The sequence below is a fragment of the Lepeophtheirus salmonis genome, chromosome 7 (assembly GCF_016086655.4).
Source record: "Lepeophtheirus salmonis chromosome 7, UVic_Lsal_1.4, whole genome shotgun sequence".
NCBI classification, from domain to species: Eukaryota; Metazoa; Arthropoda; class Copepoda; order Siphonostomatoida; family Caligidae; genus Lepeophtheirus; species Lepeophtheirus salmonis.
The window spans coordinates 1,380,316-1,386,922 of NC_052137.2; the positions used below are offsets into that span (position 1 = coordinate 1,380,316).

At 31.8% G+C, this 6,607-nt stretch overlaps 1 pseudogene; it reads right to left on the minus strand.

Moving 5' to 3' along the window:
- Positions 1 to 255: 255 nt before the first annotated feature.
- On the minus strand, positions 256 to 836 carry LOC121121697 (nucleoside diphosphate kinase 6-like; annotated as a pseudogene).
- Between the last annotated feature and the right edge of the window lie 5,771 nt (positions 837 to 6,607).

Sequence of the window (6,607 nt, forward strand, 5' to 3'; positions counted from 1 at the left end):
CGAAAGCTAAGACTCCCGACTGAGAGTCTTACATGAAAGTAAATTCATTTTATTTACAATTTAGTCTTACAAAAAAAAAATATATATATATATAAAGTATGTGATCACTACATTTAGACAAAATTTTGGAGCCTTAGACTTTTTAATAATCTCTAAAAGACTTTATACTACTTTATTGGACAAAGAAAACACTTTCTTTTAAATTTGTATTTTGTAAGAAAAATTAAGCAAGGAATATATTTTCATTAATATTTTTTAAACCTAATATATAACAAAATGAAAAATCTAATAGCTTTAAAAAAATAAACGACAAAATAATATTTTGATACTGAATAATGAATAAAATAGTCGACATCGAATAAAAGACGGTCTAAAAACGTAAAACGCTCGCACTTGTCGAAATCAAAGTCAGGGAAAAATAATGATAAATTTCGGCAATCAGTTTCCACAGGTTTCGAACCATGAACTCCGTTTCTTGTGTATATTAAACAAACTTGCCTTTTATAGTATTATATTTTTTATAGCAAGTTCCAAATACCTTGGTGTGACCCATAAATTAGCTCCATAATGATATGGCTTTATCTTCAGTATGTCCCAGGAGAAAAAGATGAGAAGTACCAAAGGACAGAAAGGTTGTCAAACAATTGTGAAAAAAACTTTGCTTCAGGTTCACTGTAGATGCAAGGAACGTTATGGTTGGGTACCTAATAAGATGTTGATCTTACTAAACGGATACCAAAGTCAAAAATACGATGACAAACTGATTGAACCGATTTTATTTAGCCTATGTTATGTTTAATTATGGTTAATGTAAGAGATATCGTTTTTGTCATCATTTGAAATAGTTATGCTTAAGGCGTTTTATTTCACAGCAAACAAATTGTGAAGATTGAATAGAGGCATTCCCTTTTCAGGCCTTTTAAGAAATCCCAAGTATAGAAGAAAGGGAAAGAACCCCCAATAGCATTCATAGGATTTTATCAACCTATAGATTTTTACTTGTTCATACAATATGTACTCAGACATGAATTACAATTCATTTTTTTGATGTTTAGCAGGAAGTTTATTCCTTTATTGTAACTAAATGTGACAGAATTACTCATGCAAGATATCTCGAGATTTCCCACCCGACTGCCCACAGGGCTAAAAAAAAAATGGATGGAAAAAGCCTTGTGAAGTGGATAGGCCACTTTTGACACTAGGAATAAGTGAAACCCATTTACTTCATAGCAAGACTCTTTTGAATGAGTTTTGAGTTCCTTTGAACTCTTTTTTTGACACTATTAATTGCCTACCTCCCAGATGTCAATTCCTCGACAACACCTTTTAGGATGCCATGATAGAAAAATAATTCCACAAAGGTTGATGGGCCTTCCACCCCCACTTCCACTACGCCTGAAAGCCGTAATTGCCGGCTACATTAATTGTTAAGAGACCTCGACACGCATATATTTATAGTATTAATTTTGTTGAAATTATATTTTGAATTAATAAATTATATCTTTTAAAAGTGTTCTGATTTGAAGGGACCACTGGGTAGTTTGTATTTATAATCATTTTTAAAAGAAATGTAGAATGCTCATTTCCTATACCAACATGCGTTGTTTGTGTGTGTACAGACTATCATTTGTTAAAAGAAATTTAGTATGTTCATGATTTCTTTTTTTTATACTTTGCAATAGTTTTGTAGATAAATTGATTATTTTCATTGTTTAAATACAGGTGGGTTCATTTTTGATAGCAGCTGTTCGCAAGGAGAGGTATTAGACCAACATCTTTCTATTTTTAAATGGTAAAGTAAAAAGTTTTATTTCAAAAGATTACCCTTTTTTGACGATATTTTAATTGTATTTAATCTTTCAAATGGAGAGCTTCGCCAAAAAGAGATGTAGATTACTAAGGGAGTTCTTTCTTCCATGTTTATTTTGGAATATGTATGTATATATTTTATGTCTTTTACTCATTGTGTACTCAGATAGAGAGGTCGCACGTGCAGTTTAGAGACTTTGGAGAAGACCAAATTATGTACATATTTACCCCTATGTAAAATGAACAGCCATATCCCATTACGACAAAACACACCACATATTACTTCTATTATTATTATTGTATTTATGAATGAATATGAAATACAGGTGTATGTAGTCCCTGTTCTTGTCGTTTTTTTATTATCTCAATATAAATATTAGACTGTTCCGTTTTCGGGTTAATATTTTTTCCCTGCGCAAAGACCTTTTCTACTGATAGGAAAAAGAAACATTCACTTTACTCGAGTAGGAGGCCACTCAAGCCATTCTTGATGTAGGACAGGCTACTATATTTTTTAAATGGTATTTTTGGATCGAAATTTGTCATTCTTAAGCCTCTTGTACCACCATCAAAAATAAGATACTATGCGTCTAAAATGTTGGTTTTTTTATATATCAGGTGTTATCAAAAGAAATCCATGATAATTTATTACTTTATTCTATTAATGGTTATCTTCTTTGTAATCAAAACAGTGCTTATATGACGGTCGGAATCGACAGTTTCCATTATTCCATGCACATTTTGGACAACTGGACTTGCATATTTGACAACAAAATTACCGAAAACAGAATCAGCGAAACCAAAATTGTGCATGATTGCCTATTATAGTATCAAAACCATAAATGCTAATTACACTTTCAACTTGTTCGAAAAAAAACTATAAAATATGGTGTGTTTTTCTTTATTTGTGTCCATTTTTGAAACACACTCAAGCAATACTGAGTCTAAAAATCACAAAACTGAGAAGTTTTTATTTTCTATCCAACATAAGCCGAATGGACTTATACAACGCAAACGACCTGTCTAATATTTAGGTGCGGCCCACTACTCATTCTTCCTTAATATTGTATTTTTTATTTAAGTTGTTTTCAATGTTTCCACATTATACGGGGAACTATAGATTGGCCTTCAAAAATTAGATTTGGCCTATTTTATATTTGGCCTAATAATAAAATAAATTTGTATTTCATATTTTTTTTTTTTTCATACAGCCATTTTATTAGAAATTTATAGGTTTTGCAGCCTTTTAAACTATTTCAAGTGGTAATACCGTCTATTATAATACAAGATTGGATATCCCTGGTTTAAGGGGTCGAAGACACGTTTAATACTTTCAAGTTTACCTATTTTATTAAAGAATAACAGGATTGCCCGTATTTATGAAGTGTCAGCGAACAGACAAGCCTTGCTTTAATAGTATAAAAGATAACTTTACAAGAAATCATCAGTTTTACTCACCATTTTGCATAGATATATATACACTTTAGTTGTTTTATATAGACGACATAGTAAAATTTTACTCTAGTTGAAGTGATAGTCGCAACATAAGACTGAGGAACAGTATCTTTGGATGCTTGTACAAAATGCCTGAGAAGGATCAATTTTGAGCCTAAAATCTTTTTTTTTAGGTTATTACGGTGTCACTTTGAATACCATCTTGACTTTGTACTAAAATAAAATCTAAATTTCCAACTATAGCCTACCAAACAAAATATTTATTTAATTAAGCATGCCATCACTGCATTTAGAGAAGTTTCATAGTTATATCTTTTTAATAATCTAAAACAGTTTTTGCAGTCTCCACGGAGAGTGGAATCATTTTTAGTACCCATCGATTTGATTTTATTCAAACATGTACTGAGACATATTGGAATTCATTTCTTGATGTTTAGCAGCAAGTTAATACTTGAATTGAAACTATTTATATTAGTCCGAGGACACTCCAACATAACTCTAATAGCATTAATAGGATCACTTTTGATACCAACAATCCGCAAATGGATGTGAAATACCTCCGTGCTTCGTTCTGGAGCGGATTTACTATTATTTGCAAAAAAAGAAACGAAAAAAATTCATTCAGCATAGTTTCAAAGCCAAAAATTTGATTTATGCAAATTTACTTATTTGCATTGCTTACAAACTGCTTGGATTATTTTTTGATGCAAGGAGTCCGGAAAGGGAAGTACTCTTTTGAAATAAATATTCAAACAATAGCAACTAATATGTTAGTTATGTTCTGTGACATTTTTGTTGAGTCTATATCAAATCCCCAATGCGACCGTGCACAAAGTACGTACACACCTTTTTCCCACGACACCTACGCCCTACCGCACTGTTCACATTTAGTACACATATTCTGCGTACATTTTAACAGCTAATGTTCCGTAATTCAAAACCCCTCTCTTGTCTTTCCTGCGTACATGCATTGTATGTACGCATAGCTCCTATGTGTAAGGTTGTAAATTGTAAACTTATTTTAGAGGATCATTTTGATACAGTCTGCAAAAAGTAATGATATACAGCCATCGTTTCTAGAGTTAAAATGTGGTGTGCGTCGTTAAAAATGGCCGAAATAATTTCAAACTTCTTAAAAATGATTTTACTTTTCTCCCCAACAGAAAAAGTTTTTGAGCAGTTTAAACAAAGTATTAGTTTGAAATCGGGACAGCCTACTCTGTATATAACAGTAGCATTTATGAAACATACACTATATATTATGTACATATTACAGATACACATTCATAGATAAAAGTGGAATTTCATTTTATCAAATAAAATGAAAACACTTTTATTTTTACTGTTATAGTTTTAAACTTTCTTTAATGTCAATGGTCTTTATTTAAACGACTTTCTTTCTTTCTTTTACCAACCTTCTTACTTCCCTCTGTTTCTTTTTTAATACGAATTAATTTTTTGTATTATTTCCTAGCAAAAGGGCGGGAAATATTTGCAAAATGTATCTATTTAGAGAGAGAGAGAGAAATTAGGAAAAAATATATTCTTTATAAAAGTAGGCAAAAGAGAATTAAATTTGGAGGAATTATTTTTTTTATTATCAAAAGATAACAAACTAATTTTAATTAGTATGTTTTATGTAAATATTTATGTTGCACATCAACACAAAATCAATATTGAACAAGAATTGGCACAAGGTAGCGTGCAAGACTCATCATATGGTCATTTTTTCATGATAATATATCATTTTGTCTCGCCTATTAAAATCAAAATCTACCCAGTGGAACATACTGAATTTTATTTCTATTGCATTCACACTTTAATATGTGTTATAACCCATAGGCTGAAAAGCCCTGGGCTTAACAAAGAAAACACGTTTTTTCTTTCGTTCAAAATTGACTTTTTTTGTTAAATTATGGAGTGAAGCTCCCCTTACATTTTTAAGCCATTGCTTAGATGGAACGGTATTTTTTCCTATCAAGATCCATTGTAAAATTAAAACACGAAATTCTTTTTGATCCATTGATTTGGAAATAACAAAGTATCGTCTCACATACAACAACAATACCACATAAACTTAGGACGGCTGTCTTTTGAAGGTTCCTACTAACTCAAAATAAGGAGAATTTTAAAGAAAAATGATCTATCTTTGTGTGAAGTCCGGGACTTTATAACTTTAGTCCATTTGGTATATGTATTGTGTGCCACAGTGAGATGGTTTCAGCTCTATGTATAATTTTTTTCAAATGTGATGTCCATATTGTTTTTTCTTATCATTAACCTTGACCTTGGATTTTTGCAATATGAAGTATCCTTATTAAACCTACATAATTTGAATTTGTACCTCAATATGTTCCAAAGTTAAGGGCGGTTAGGTATTTTGAACGTTTTATGGCTATTTGATCTTGACATTGACCTCTCAAAATTGATTTACCTCCTTTTGTGACCTTTTATTATCTTTTTTCAAAGTTTGATCAAAATCATCGATGGTTAACTTTTCACCAACAGACAAATGAACAAATTCAAAAACAATTAATTTCCATTCAAATTTATTGGCAGAGGTAACAACTACAGTATGAAGTAGAATGGGAACTCGGCATCGATCTTACATGATGAATGGCCCCAGGTTTTTTACAGTGAATTCCACGAGGAGGAGTACCTCCAAGTGAAATAACTGTTCATTCGGTCATTTCCCTATAATCAGCTCTTGGAGTTTTGCAAGATGCCAAAACTTCATTCATCGTCCGTAAACATTCTTTTTTTAATTATTATTTAGCCATGGTTTTTTCAAAGTTAAAGTCCTTGGATGCCTTATTTACGAAGGATTTTCTGGAGATTTGACTTTTTCGAATAACTTTTCCCAAACTGCACCTGCAAGAATCTCCAATATATGGTGCCTACGTGCTAAGTAAAGTACCCTTTTCCCCAATTGGTTTTCTATTAGCTTTGAAGCTCCTTTGTGTATTCAGCTATTACTTGATGTAGTGTCAAAAACCAGAGCGGTTATTCTCTCTGTCACTTTTCATGTCTTCAATAGCTCCATTGATGTATTGGCTTGACATTCTCCTGATGAGTTCTTTATCATAGGTATTCCCATTAGTATAGCTGGGAGGGCTTGAAACTAGAACAGCCAGAATTTCAGCGTTAGATCCGTGAAAGTCTCATAACATTTTGCTGTCCCAGTGAAAAGCAGCATATTTATGAGGCTCTCCAATAAACGATGACATAAATGCTTTATTGATTTTATACCTTCTACGGGTGGTTGATGCCAATATAACAAAATCGCTTAAATTTGCACCATCAGATTTTAACGTGGCACAAACAACAGCTGTCAATGAATTGT